We start from the raw sequence: 15,928 nt of genomic DNA on the forward strand, positions 1-15,928 counted from the left end.
TGGTAGCTAGGTCATGTTTGGTATCTACAAAATTGTAATGATAACCACTATTTAATGGTAAAGTTGGATTTTCAATACAGTTTAGGAAATGCCACTTTTAGAAGCTGGGCATTTTCCTGCCCTTATCCCTTTGTGCCTGCAGCCTCTCTTAGGTCACATGACTGGGTGTAGCTGATAGTTAGACTTAGTGAATTCTTCCCAGACAGTCACACGATAGAGGGATTAGATGTGCCTCAATGGGCCATCTGCTGGTAGGATAGGAGGAGGGCAGAACTGAGCACATCCCCACTTGCAACTCAATAGCCTGTGTTCTACCTCTACACAAGAGGCCTAACAACCACACTTTTTCACTGCAGCCAACTTGGAGGCAGGAATAGGGGAGTCAGGAAATTCCATGCACTTCAAAGCCACTGCTAGAACCTTCTCCCACCTTCCAGAACCAGGGCACCACGGTATAAAAATGACACCAACTCTTCAGTATAGTATTGGACCTCTGAATACTCTGCCAGGAAGACAGACTGCTGTGCTGCTGGAAGGACTGCTGCTCTTCCGGACTGATTTTCTGAAGGACTTCTGCCCTGCTGAATTGCTGCCCTGTTTGTCTTGCTGCACTGCTACCTTCTGCCATGGGACAACGACTAGATATCAACTGGCACAGGACTTCCAGAATGACTTACACTCCTGTTCAGAGCCACAGGGTCACAAAAAGCTTTTTCCATCTGGAAACCACACATGGACACACCCTGAGTGGGTCCTGACACTGCAAGTGGTGCCCCTCCAGTCCTGGACCCTTGGAAATGATGCTGACGGTGCTCAGCTAGCCGAAATCCAAAAGTGGGAACTTTGAAACTTTTTGGCTGAGCACTAGAAGGAGACCAAGACAAACCTTCTTGCCTATCCGCCCGAGGTACATCACCCTTTGGATTGACTTTGCTGCTTGTCCCACTGCCTTCTTCTCCGCTGCAGTAAATCTGTTTCAGCAGTATTTCACCAAAAGGGGTCTCTGACCTCATGGAACTGTCTTCGGCTACAGCCCTCTGCCTTGTCCCGCTGGAGATTTTTGACTTCCATTCCAGAGACAAAGCCCAAATGTAGAAATCTTCATCGAAGCTTTGACCCAGGGCTATACGGCTACAACACTCCCTCTTCCAACATGTCCTGCAGGCCTTCCCCACTGTACTTCACTGTCTCAGAACATTTACTTCAAGAATTGTTGTAAGTCCCTAGGTAAGTGCTAACTGGCCCCAATCTACTTCTTGTATTTGAGCCGCGCTCCATCTCGGACAGCCATGTTTGTCAACTTTGACCCAATCTCATGCAATTAGATATCCGCAAATGGCACTTTGTTCTTTTAGGCTAGTTTTTTTCTAAGAACTTAAAAAAATCATAACCATTTCTACTGATTGGATTTTTGTTGTTTTGGTGTCAAATAATTTAATAAAATTCACTCTTTTTTTCCAAATTGGTTTAGGATTTTTCATGTGTTGTGTTTTCACTTTATTGCTGTTTGTGTGCTGCACAAATACTTTACATATTGCCTCTAAGTTAAGCCTGCCTGCTTTTTGTGACATTTTGTGGGTCACCCTGCAAGCGATTGTGGCTGTTGCTTGACCAGGGCTCATACCGCAGTCAACCAAAAACCCAATTTCTCACGATATGCAATATTTGTTCTACATCAATTAATACATGTGGACATAGCTACTATTTTTATTATATCTCTTTTTTTCTCGCCCAATGATTTACCAACACATTTCTAATTGCAGGATAAAGCCTGAGAACTATTCAATCATGACAGCTTGTGGTATCAAAAATGTAATTTTCCAGTGCTGTTTTGTGTTTTTGTGGCACTATCCCATCTTCAGATGAACACATAATTTGTCATGTACGGTAATATTTAGAGTAGCAATAAATGATCCCCTTACATATCACGTCAGTACCCTTATACGGGTGGTATCTAAAATAGACATTTATCCATGTTGTCTTAAGATATTAATAATCCATTTATTATGTCACTACAGCAATGTCAATTACTGTGATGTCATGAGGGTTAAGGTAATGTGACATCACTTCCTAGTAAAATTGAAGGTCAAGGGCATATGATTTCACTTCCTGTGACTTCATTAAGTTCAAGGGTGTATGTTGTCACTTCCACTACCCCCAGCATTTTGATGGATCGGCGTCCATGCTCCCATCGGTGTCACCACTGCAATCCGCACTGGATCTCCCTTCTCCTTGACACTGCTGGGGCTACTCCATACATTTCACAAGTACAGGTATGAATAAGTGGCCCCCATAGGCTCCTCGGTGAGGCATAGGATTGTCAAGATGCAGGTAAAGTCTAATGCAAGAATCAGAGGTAACTAGGTGTGCCAGACTTTTCCACAAATGCTGGGAAACAGCATTTTTCAACATTCCTGCAAGCTATGCACTACACACAGGAGAAGCAGCAGTGTCACTCTTCTGATTAAGTCAGCATGGAGCTTGAAAGCATGGAATAATCACCCCCTCTGCAAGACTCTCAGAAGGAATAATGTTGGAGAACACTCTATGGCTTCTGTCAAAGTTCTTGGTTTGCCATTCCTCGGACGCGGAGAAATCCAACTATCTCCAACTCATAATTCCAGTCCTAGAACTCCTGATGTGTCGCAATTGCAGGTGCTCCGGGGATAAATTTATTTCACATGTTTGACTGCTTTTCTTTGATGTCCTTAGACGCTTAGGAGAAGGTTCCAGGATGAAAGTCTTACAGCAGATGCCTCCATAAATCTTCTGCAATCTTTATGAAGCTGTATTAGAGCCAGATCTGGACACTAATGGGAGTTCCTGTCCTGGGTGTGCTTGTGTTGTGGTTGCTGCTGAATTGGCAGTGTTAAGCGCTGTTTCAGAAGAATGGAAAGCTAAGTCATCATTCCAGCATTCGTCCTTATGACCATTCAATGGAAAGAGACCTCCAACAATATTTTCAACCTGTTTGAGCACTTGCTTATTCACTCTTAATGCATTTTGGCTTCAGATGCTAAAGCTATTTTTAAAGGTTCCATGTTTCAGTGCTTAATTTGTAGAATAACAAATGCTGGTGCTCAAAGCGCTGCTCAGAGACCGCCAGTGGCACCAGCGCACCGAGTACCATGCTGCTTGGTCTTCAATCCACCTCAGGACAATCTAATACACTGCCAGACAAAGGGGGACACAGCAAACAGAACATGTTCTGAACACATCATGAAATGCCGACAATGTGGGTTGCAGAACAGGTATATGAACTGAAGGAGGAGGACAGGATAGGTAGGCACATACATTTTTAATATTTACTGGGCCCATCGCACAGGGGAGAAAAATTCAATAGCCGCGGCCCTGTTAAGTAAGTGCCGGTGCTAAGCAGCAGAAACCACCAGCACAAATTAAGCACTGCCATGTTCCTTTGCAACTCAACCATCTCATGAAGCTGCCTTCCATCAGTCTCTCCATCTTGGTTCTTAACTCCAGCCCACTACTAATCGTACACATAAAGAGAGTGAACAGGCACACTCTGTGCCCCTAGAAACATTTGCCACCGGAATTATATGGCATAACAATGCTAACTTGAACTACAGACCCGTGGGAATGATGCAACACCTGGCTGGCAAAATAGATACATATATCTGCAAGTCAGTACATGCTGATTTGTTTATTATGAAGCCTGGTTGGGAGTTAAGCACATCTTTTTATTTATAAATGTTTCATGTCAAAACATTTATTGTATTAGATAATGAAATCATAGCAAATAAAATCATGTACATTGATATAACCCTCTAATGTTGACTGTCTAATAGGACAGTTGCAATGGCCTACTGCAGGATTGGTAGTCAAAGACCACCATATTTGGGAGGGATTTTAGGGCCTGCACTATGTACTGGATATATGGCCTATTTACAAGGATTTTGTGTTGGCTTAGCATAATTTTTTATATGCTAAGTTGACGCAAAGCAGTCGCACACCAGTATTTATAAACTGGCACAATGTCACCATTACAGCAGTTTGTAAAGCCATGCGCCACATTATACCTGTGCAAGGTATAATGTATGCAAGGTAGGCGTTCCACCATAAAAAGTCCCGCAGAAATGCTGCGGTGACATCTACAAGAAGCCAGCATAGCATTATTGTTTTAATGCGTGCTCAGGGCAAGCGTTAAAGGTGATGCTGTGCTGTTTACTTGTGGGGCCCCTTAACATTGCTGGACTAGTGTCAATGTTAAGGTTTAGTGCCTCAACAGCATCAGAATTTCTGATGCTGTTGTGGACACTTGTGGACATTGTAAATACAGTGCTCCCGTGGCGTTGTTAGGAGGGGCGCAGGTGGCACAAGAAAGCTGGTGCGTTGATCACGGTGCGCCAGTTTCTTCTAGATGAGCACCATAGAGGGTAAAAGCAGGAGTGGAAGAAAGCAGCCCTGGTTTTTCCCTTTACTTGTGAATACTTTTCCAGGAGACATTGAATAAGCAACCAATTTCATTTGCACACAGGTTTAGAGTACAAGGAAAATTTTAACTTAGACAAGGGAAAGGGAATCTCTATTTAGAGAGTTTGGCCACAGTTCCCAGCAACTCAGTGACATGCTGCCTTAAAATCTCACTGTACGCCCTTGGCCGTGATTAACCCTTGGAAGAGCACGACAAAGTCATTAAACTATCCTAAACCCACAATTCTCCTGTAATGCAGTTTGGTAACACTGTAAAACATATTTTCCTTAACCAAGTGGTCCAGGTCCTGCAGGAATATTTTGAAAGCATTTACCATCTATGCCAATGAAGTCTACTGATCTATAGTTGGAAGACATTAATGGAATACCTTTTCATAAATGGGATTTTTCACTTAAGTAAACATTTCAGGAGCAAGGAGGTATGATGCTCAGGTTAGAACTTCATGTTGTTCTTAGATATGGGTGCAGAAAGGACCTTGTGCACCACTTAGCTTGAACCTTTTTAACGCTTGGAAAATTGTAGAATCATAGACTGTCACCCTGCATAGGCAAACCTTGCCTAGCTCAAAAAGGATTGTTTATTCTTATATGACGTACAAAGATTCTATGCAACTAGACTACATTTCAGGTGAGATGCAGTTATCAAAATTACGTAAACTTTTGATGTCTATAGAGCTTATGCACTGCCAAAACCTCTGACAGGTCTTCGATTTCCAAACATAAAGATGAATCCATGGTTGTCATATTGCAAGGTTTCTTACATGTCTGAGCTAATTGGTCAAATTAAGGTCATCATAATCATTGTTATACTTTTTACCAGTTAATTAAATTCTCTCTCATCACGGAGCAATTCTTTATTAAATTAAGAAATGATGTGCATCAAAGCTGAAAATGGCATCGTCGTGCAATTAAATTGAGAAGCAGGGATATGTCATTTTCTAACCATTGATAAAAGCTGTGACATCAAATTAGTGCAATCTACCAATAGGTCAGAAACTCTACGGTAGATTTCAAAATTCTCTTCAGTTGCCAAGAGCTTCCTTATTTTCCAGGCTTTATATTCCTGTAAATCACCCCGTCTCATTTTTTTTAACTTTTCAAAACCAGTGCAATTCCAAATATTAGGTTCTGATGATTTATTTTTGTGGGTCACACTTAAGTTTAATAAATTGTGGAAGATGGTCTCTCTCTGAGCAGGTTAAAGGTTTAAAGTCATTAAGGTTCCTAGATAATTTGAGTTAAACCAGTACATGGCTGGGAGAAAATGAGCTGCAGGCTCGGTAATTCATCGAGAATTTGTCTTTCCTTATGTGAAGACTTGACATCAGGCACAATTTCCCACTGAAAGTTTGCCATAAAAAAAGCCTTCCTCTGACTGATCACCCTTGAACAAATTAAAATTAAAATTATGATCACAATTATACGCAAACTTTCAGTAATTCTAAGATGCTGCTGTGCTGTGCTCTATTTAGCATAGCATCTCTTAAACGGTTGACACATATTGCATAATAAATAACTATTCTGAGTACTTAAATAGTCCGTTTTTAAAGTGAACATTCAAACATGATGGCCAATAGAAACTGGATAAATGTCACATCTCCTTTAGTAGAGTCTACATTTAACCTCTGAATTGCTGAGGCTTTTCCACCATAATGCTAACCTGTTTTTATGACTAGGGCACATCGCACCTAGGTCTTCAAAACTTTTTTCCCCTAAAGGAATCCAGTACAAATCTGAGCCCTTTCTTTCCAACATCTCGGGAATTCGAAGGGTAGCCAGGGTTTGGGGATTCCCATGGAGGAAACCAGGAACAATGCTGAAACATACCACAATTTTATTTTTTTGTATGAAAAAAGGGACAAAGGCTCTGTGCCAATTTTTTTTTTATTTGTTCATAAAAATGACATCAAAAAGACAAGCAGAGCAGTAAATGAAAACAAAACCAATTTTTACTGCAGTTGTTGCATTTTTCTAACTGGTAGTCATGGTTCCTGTTTCTTGTGTTTTCAACCTACTTGTAGTTGGCGGTGAAACCACATGTGAAACTCATGGGTGAATCCAGAAAACTATACATTTCTGAAAATAAGACAACATTCCAAATTCAGAAAGTGGTCAGTTGTGTAGATGGCTCATGGTTTTCCAAACAAAATTACTCATTGAAATAAAAACATGATGAAAATTAGCATGGAAAATATCAATTTGTGCAACGTTTTTATGTGTACTTATTTGCCCCATTGATCAATTTACAAAAGTAACACACCCTTACATTCTTTAGAAGGTTTTGGTCGCAGGGATATATAGAGTTTGTTAGTTGTCAAAAACATGAGATACCCAGAACCAAGAACTGAACTTCAGCTTGTAATGACTTTTCATTGTGTACTGACCATGCAGCAATTGATATGATAAAAGAAAACAGAAGAATAATGGGTATGAAGGAAACCTTTGTATTTTATAAACCTACACAAGATACAGTGTTAAGGACAAGTGGCTACTTGGACACCGCTAAATGTTGGGATAATTCATTCTATATCGTGATTCAGATGTAGGACTCACTTTAACCATTAAAGAGACCATCCAGGGTAAAGAAAAAGCTGTACACTTTCACAAGTCCTGCATCCCTAACCAGGCACAATAATTGACATTCTAGGTTTGCTTTGTTCGATTATGTCTATTTGAAATTTGAGATGTACTGTAACATCACTCACTGGATGGCCCCTTCAATATTTTGTTTCTGTAATTCTAATTTCTGGAAAACTAATCAATGAATTAAGAATAAATCAAGCAAAGGCACTTCTTTGAGCTAAGTTCGGTTTTCATGCCAGGTTCGGTCTAACTTCAGTTATATGCTGAAATAGCACTATATATGTATATATATATATATATATATATATATATATATATACATATATATACAAGTTATATGCTGAAATAGCACCATATATATATATATATATAGATATATATATCTCTCTCTCTCTCTCTCTCTCTCTCTCTCTCTCTCTATATATATATATATATATATATATATATATATATATATATATATATATATGAGTGTGGTGCTATTTCAGCATATAACTTTATAAAGGCAGCAATAGAACCTTCATAATAAATGCTATTTATCAATCTATCACTAGTCACCAGTAGGTTATCATAGTTAGGACCTAGTTTCCATACAAAAGCATTTTTTGACTTGGCCTTATCTTTGGTGCTGTTTGACAAATCTTCACAAAAACAATTTCCAGAAAAATTGTCAAGTTGAGTCTTGTTGTGCTTAGAAAGTTTCTGGGTGATCCGTTAGAATCTTTGGACACGTCTGCAGCCCACACCGCTGGGAGGATTTGCACCAAATTTGGCAGAATGGGAGCTTTTGGTCCACAGATCACCCTGGCCATGCATAGCCTGGGGCTGGGTGGTTATAGGTGACTGGCCGCAGGGTCTGGCAGCAAGGGAGGCCATGCGGCCAACCTCCACCACGCACTGCCAAAGGCCATGCGTGCCTGTGGTTGGATTAACATATAGTAATTATCTGAAAAAAAAACAAAGGTTATACAACCAAAGGTTACAGAAATTCAACGAAAGGGTATAGAAATTCACAGAAAACAAACAAAGGTTACAGGGAGGTTATAGTTAGGAAATAGAATTTAAAAAAGATAGAATTTCACTCAAAAAGACAGCTAGGTTCACATTTTAAATGTACAAAACATAGAAATTCAGCTATTATAGTTAGTTATTTCAAGTAACTATAGCTCATGCCCTAAGATAACTATAACTCCCGCCCTCGCCGTGCACTGATAATTACCCTGCATATTATAGCACTCATGACATCTTCTGGGACACCACTGATGTCACTGTAACATTTGCAGTAACATTAATGATGAGAAAACTGTGCATGGCGGGGGCGTGCGTTAGTGCTCGAGTTATAGTTATTTGAAATACCTCTAACTATACCAGGTGAACTCTAACTATAACAGCTGAACTCTAACTATAACAGCTGAATTTCTATGGTTTTGTATGTTTAGAGCGTAAGCCTACCTATAACGTCCCTCTAAATTTTGTTTTTTTAAGTGAATATATATATATATATATATATATATATATATATATATATATATATATATATGTATATGTATGTACAATTTACATTGTGAGACGTGTACATTAAAGGGCACGTTGCAAGAAGTAACTCTGCCTGTGTCCTCCCCATGTGATACTGCATGAGAACAGCAGCTAGTTTGATCAAAGCGCTGCAGGGAGTGCAGCTGAGAACCTCTAGGAGCTGGTAGCTGGTGTGGAAGTGGTCAAGGCAGCAGGCGGCACGCAGCGATAGCTTCAGGAGTTAAGTCTCTGTACACCTTCCAGAGACGAGGAGTCTGTAAGAGACAGGGAGTGAGCGCCCCAGCTGATGCCTGATGAGAGGGAAAGCCTGAGGTCAAGACCTGCCCCGCCAGCAGATCAAAGTTTACTGATCTGATAACATGGCCATGATACTCACTCTTTCTGACAGCCTCTTTGTGCCTCCAGCTCCTTAGAACATCTCTCTCGGTGGTGAGCACGGAGCACCAACAAGATAAAAAACACAAGGATAAATAACTTATATGCCACTAGTCCCTCGGTCCTTGTCGCTTCGACTTCCCATCTTGTTTTGAGTAGTTCTGACCAATGCCTTTATTTATTTATTTATTTATTTGTGTATTTATTTGTTATTTATTTATGGATTTATTGTTTATTTATTTATTTTTATGTATGTTTTTCTTTATTTGAAGTTTTGCGTGGCGCAGGACACATCAAGGCACCTTCAGCCCTCTTTACATCGAAGTGAAGCAACGAGGAAAACCCATAGCTAAAACAGACATATGCAAACAGAAATGTAAATTTTAGTGTATCATTAAAGCCAGTCGTAAATATATTTGCCCTTGTTCCGTGCCTAGAGACAGAACGACTTGGCATTGACCCAAATCACAGCGCACTGGTGACTTAGGCCCATATTTATACTTTTTTTTGCGCTGCATTTGTGTAATTGTTTGACGCAAAAGCAGCACAAACTTACAACTGTATTTTGTACGTCTGCGCCGTTTTTGCATCAAAAAGCCGCGCAAATGCGGCACTAAAAAAGTACAAATATGGATCTTAGTCTGGGCAGACAAGCCAGCTGTACGACAAGCAGGTGAATTGACTCCAGGCATTCTCTTCTGAAATACTGTCGGACTGGAGAAATGTCAGCCATATTTTGCTACTTCAGAGATGTGTCTGACACAAGCCCATTCCTACTGGCCACACAGAAGTAGCAACTCACCTCATGGCGTGCTCAGCTTGGAATTCTAGCTCTTTCTCATTGCTCCGCCATTCCAAGTACTTCCCAGCTCGAGATATTGAACAGCATTTTTTGAAACTTTCAATAGCACAGCCAACCCCCTCAATGGAGACTAAAAATGATGAAGGATGTGGTCAGAAATAATGGACTTTTTAACTCAGATCATGGAAGCGGAACCCTGAAGGTCATGAAAGTATGATATGAAGGGCTCTATAAAACATTAAACTAAATGAATTTAATTTTCTTTAATTCTTTTAGCTCGATTAAGGACAGTGGAAGTGGGTATGGATGTTGAGTCAAATTAGGGCCATTGAGCGACCAACAATCTTGGTGACATTGGGCCTTATTACAAGTTCGGCGGATGGTTTAGGCCGCCTGCCGAACTTCCAACGGGGATGTTGCTGCCATAGTGGTTACTTCCCTGCCGGGCCCATTACAAGTTTCCTGCTAGATCAGTGGGTGGAAACCTGAGTTTCTGCCCGCTGGTCTAGCGGGAAACACCTTACAGCATTGTCTCCAGCTCGTAATCGAGTCAGCGGCAATGCTGTATGATGAAGGCTGCACCAGCATCCACGCAATGTTCACTGCCTGCTTTGAAGACAGTGAATATTGCAAGGGTGCTGGCCTGGTGGACCCCAGCACTGCCCATGCCAAGTGCATGGGAAGTGCTGGGGCCCTCCTGGGGCCCACTGCACCCGTTCTCCGCCAGCCTATTCATAGCGGTGTTGCCGCCATGAAATCACTGGGGGAGAACAAGGTCGTAATCCCCAGGTCAGCGCTGCTTGCAGCGCTGCCCTGGCCGATTAGGACCGCCACAACTGCCAGATCCCTGGGATCTCTGATCCTGGCTGTGCTGGTGGTCCAACCGCGGCACAACCACTGTGGTCATAATATGGCAGTCGGACCAACCGCCACTGCGAGTCTGGTGGTATAGTGATCGCCAGATTTGTAATCTGGCCCATTGTGTCAAGTGACAGAACATTTGTGGGTGCAATGAGAATGTATGTGTAACCAAGTGTTGATTTTACTTTCCTTGTTTACTTAAAAATCAAGACATTGGCTCTATTTTTTTTATATGTTGCCAGTATGTATGATATGTATACTCTGTTGTTAACAGTGACAGTGATAATGGTCCGCCCCACCATAGGTTTGGCCATGGCGGTGACTACTTTGTCACCGCCATATTGGGTCAAGGGGGCATCCCATGGGTGGGACACAGGTGTTCCCACTCAACCAACCATGGTTTCTGATGCCAAGCCCTATCTACTAACATTTTTAGAGCTGCAAACTTAAGAGGTTAAAACAAATTTAAAGTTTGTATAAGAACAGTATCCTTTTAGTACAAATGCTATGCTAAACTAACACTCAACTTTCCAATATGGTGTAAATGTCTGTGCGAGGCGGAAACCGTGCCCTTAACTGGCAAGTGAGCCTTGTAGATATAGCATTGTCCTGTTCTTTCACGTTCACGCTATGCAACATCTTTGGTTGCTACACTGCATTGCATAAAAAATAGTAATCTGCCCCCAAGTATCCAGACAATTCCTAATATAAAACCTCCTTATTTGTTCAGCATCCATCAGAAGGGATATCATAGAGATGGAATAATAAAACCTTTAGGACTCAATACAGGTGGCCCGGTTAACTCCAATATGTTATCACACATACAATTATGAGAAACATCAGCAAGTCAAACCTGACAATATTTATGGGAGAGGAAATGCCCAATATATACCAAAACATGAGGATGCTGGTGTAGTAAGCATGTAAATCTGCATGTTATTCCTCAAAAACTCATAATTGGGTGTTATTTATGGTATCAGATAAATTCAGACTCTGCGGAGGCAGATCCTCCAAGTGCTATATATACTCATATACTGCTATACATACTCGTAATGAGGGATTAAGTATCCTCAATAAAATATGAATTTTACCATCAACGAGTAGGTACATAAATGATTTAAAGACAAGACGTATAATTCATATGATTTGAAAGGTCAAAGATTATTGGCCTCACTCGATGAAGCATAGTCCACCAGCTTCAAATAAGAATGATGTAAAGTGACATTAGCCAACCAATTCCTGATCTAAGAATATCTTCCTATCCCCCAGGTAAAGAAAATGTTTTCGACCAAAACACTGATGTGTCTGTCTTTGACTCACAATAGGAGATGACACCACCTTGAAGGGTTTTACACATGAGATCCATTACAAGATTTATTCCTATAGGCCTGACTTCCACAGTTTGAATATGATACGCTTTGAGACGTGCAAGCACATTTACATAAGCTGATATGGAAAAGTCATGTAAAATGCCCTTTCTAAAAAAAATGTAATAATTTATAATAACATTATGTGATAATAATCACCTTTTTGTATGAGACATTTGCTTGTAATGCCCACCACTGTTACTACTGATACTCTCCTAAAATACAAGAAACAAGAAACTAGAGCAAGGCCAACATCTAATAAAATTTGTTTAGACATAAAACATGAATTTGATACTGTGCGCCTGGCCCTTTTTGCAGAGTCACCCCCAATTTCTGCCTTCTGTTGCTCTATCTGTTTTTGTTGGCATTAAGACTCTGTGTACTGTTTTCCTGCTAATCAGGGGTAAAATATGTCTGCACTCTCGCTAAAACATGGTGTGATTGGCAATTACCTGATTGGTGGACTCAATGTACTTGTAAGTTTCTAGTAAAAGGTACTACATGTACCTGGGCCCTGTAGATTAAGACCCTGATTTATACTTTTTGGTGCAAAACTGCACTAACGCAGTTTTGCACCAAAAACTTTAGCACCGGCTTGCACCATTTTTGTGCACCAGCCGGGCACCATATTTATGGAATGGTGCAAGCCAGTGCAAAGGGTAGGCTAGTGTTAAACAAAATTACGTTAGTCAGGTGGGGCTGGCGGTATGGACGAAGGGGGTTTTGCACCAAAAAATGACGTTAGGCAGGTTAGAGTAAACAAAAATGACTCTAACCTGAATAGAGTCATTTTCCGATGCAAAACCATCCATACCACATGACTCCTGTCTTTGAAAAGACACAAGTCATGCCCACCACCCCAATGGCCAGCACAGGGGACCAGGGTCCCCTGGGAATGGCCATTGCACCCTGCGCCATGTATGGGGGCCCATTTCAGGGCCCCCTATGGTACTTTAAAAAATAAAATAAAATACTTACCTGTATTTACCTGCCTTAGAGTCACTACGTGCTTTATAAATCCTTAAAACTAAACTACTTACCTGTGATGGGGTCCCCCATCCTCTACTGTCCCTCTGGTGTGGGTGGGGGTGTCTCTGGGGCCTGGGGAGGGCACCTGTGGGCTTATTCCATTGTGTTTCTCCATGGAAATAGGCCCACTGGTCCCCTAACGCCTGCCCTGACCCAGGCGTTAAAAAATGAGGCAAAGCAAGCTTTGGACCATTTTTTAACCCTTTCCCTCCCGTGCATCATATTTGCACGGAAGTATAAATATGGCGTTAAGGCCATAGAGTAATTTTTTGCATGGGAACGCCTACCTTGCATCTCATTAAGGCAAGGTAGGTTTCCACGTCCCAAAAATAACTTTAACTCCATAAATTTGGTGCTAGACGGGTCTGGCGCGTTAGTATAAATATGGAGTTAGTTTTGCACCGAATTAGAGTAAAAGAAAATAAAAAATACACTAATTCGGTGCAAACAGATTTTAAATATGCCCTTAAATGCCACTAGTGGGCCTGCAGCACTCATTGTGCACTCCCACTGAAGTAGCCCTATCAAAAATGACTCAGGCCTGCCACTGCAGCCTGTAGTTTAGTTTTAAACTGTCATTTCATTCTGGCAAATTACAACTTTTTCTAGGCATAAACCTTCCTTTTTAATACCTATAAATAACCCCTAAAGGTAGGCCCTAAAGGCTCATAGGGTGCACTGTTTAAAAAAAGTAGGACATGTGCATTTATGTTTCACAGGTCCTGACAGCAAAAAACTCTTACAGTTGTTTTTCACTGTTGTAAGGCCCACGTCTCCCTTGACTAAAACAGGGTTACTTTATTACATTTAATAAGTGCTAACTTTAAATTCGGAGCAGATAGAAATATGCTGTTCACACTTAAAGGAACTGGAATTTAAAATCCTCTTCAATGGTAAAGTTGGTTTTTAAGTCACAATTCTGAAAATCCTATTTTTAAAAAGTTGACATTTTGTTACCCTAGCCATCTGTACCTTCTGTAAGTGTACACATGACTGTGAATGGCTCTGCTGCTCGGGGCTTAGGTGTGGACAGGATGGGCCATTCTGGCAGGATGACAGATGTGGAGCTGTACCCCGCCTCACCTACACTTCAAAGGGGCTTTGCCTCCTGCCCACACAAATGAACTTGATACAGGACCCTCCCTGCTTTCTGTCACACCTATAAAGTTTGGAGCCTTATCAGGAGAAGAACTTTCCAGGACCATATATGAGGGTAAGACAGGGAGTTCCCCCACACAAAGGCTGCGGAGTCACTCGTCAGAACACTCCTGAGCCTGTGAAAGTTCAGGAAAAGGAGTGCCCTGATGTCGTTGGACTGCCCTGCTGCCTAAAGGACTGCCTTGCTGTTTGAGAAGGAAGACTGGACCTGCTTGCCCTCATCCCAGGCAAATCAGAGTAACTTCAAGTGTCAGTCGGGTGACCTACAGTGTGAGCTACAGGGACACACAACCATCAGAGGCCTCACTGAAATTGCCCAGGTGACTTGCTGCAACTGGACATGCCTGGACTTGCAACTGGACCTGCTTGAACCCTGCTGGCCTCTGATCCCCAAGAGATGCATCCATACATCATAGTGCACTACTCCGAATGTAAAGGTGAAAATCTTGAAGTTTGGGCTTGATAGAGAGCAAATATCATTAATAAAAATTTGTCACTAAAATATAATATGAAATAGTGAAATAACATGTGTTTAAAGGCCTAACTGAAAAACTGTTTTGAGAAATGTGATTGCCCTGGTGTCAGCCACCATGAAGTTTGACATGAAACAGGGGTGTGTAATTTTTTAAAATATCTACTTGTCCAGGGGACAGGTTGCTTCTTAAATCTACTTGTCCTGTAAAAAGATCTACTTGTCCCTTCGGTGCCATGTAGTGTGGCGCCAAATTATGGCAGCAATCTCATTATGTAAGAGCTCTGATAATAGCCTCTCTGATTATGCCAGGGCTACTACAATAGTAGGGTTTGAATACCTGCAGTTTCAATCCCTACTGTAGGAGTTTCCGTATTTTGCCACCTTTCTGCAGATCTGCATACTGGGGCTGGAGGAAGCAGTAAGCAATAGTTCCAGGGCTGGAATGCATTTGAGTCTGCAAACCTACTAACGTGCATGTTTTAAAGATTTTCACCAGCTTCTCTCTAATATTTTCCCATAATAAGAAAGGTTGGACATTTACTCCTGACAATGGCAGAATTAGAACTTCTTCCAGGGTTGGGAAGAAAGTGGCTGGAGGGAAAATGAACTTGCAAATGCTCAATAGATTTTCACATGAGCAAATCTACACATGCGTATTTACCCATGCTAAAATACAGTTCACAAATATTTTATAGGGGTACGACATATGCCATGGTGCACTTTTGTGACTTTCTTTAAGAATTTGGGGCCACATGTAGGTAGGTTCAGATTTGCGACCCGCAAATTGCGAGTCGCAAATCCAAATGTAGGATGGTGTCCCTGACACCATCTGTGATTCGCAAGGGCTTCGCAAATGCCCACCTCATGAATAATCATGAGGTAGGTCACAATTTGCAACCCCCTTGCGAATGGCGGCCCTCACAGGGATGGTGGCCTGCTGGAGACAGCAGACCACCATGTCTGTGACTGCTTTTCAATAAAGCAGTTTTTTTTTTTTGTAATGCAGCCCGTTTTTCTTAAAGGAAAACGATATGCATTATAAAAACCAAAAATGGAACGTTTTCGTTTCATTTGGACCACTGCCTGCTCTGAAAATATGTTTACAGTGACATTCACAATGGGGAAGGGGTCCCATGGGGACCCCTCCCCTTTTACGAAAGTGTTAGCACCCATTTGAAATGGGTGCAAACTGCGATTGGTTTGCGCCCGCAAAACAATCCTACATTGCACTGCGGGTCGCAATTAGGAAGGGAACACCCCTTCCTAATTACGAGTCGCAAACCCGTT

The sequence above is a fragment of the Pleurodeles waltl genome, chromosome 7 (genome assembly GCF_031143425.1).
Source record: "Pleurodeles waltl isolate 20211129_DDA chromosome 7, aPleWal1.hap1.20221129, whole genome shotgun sequence".
NCBI classification, from domain to species: Eukaryota; Metazoa; Chordata; class Amphibia; order Caudata; family Salamandridae; genus Pleurodeles; species Pleurodeles waltl.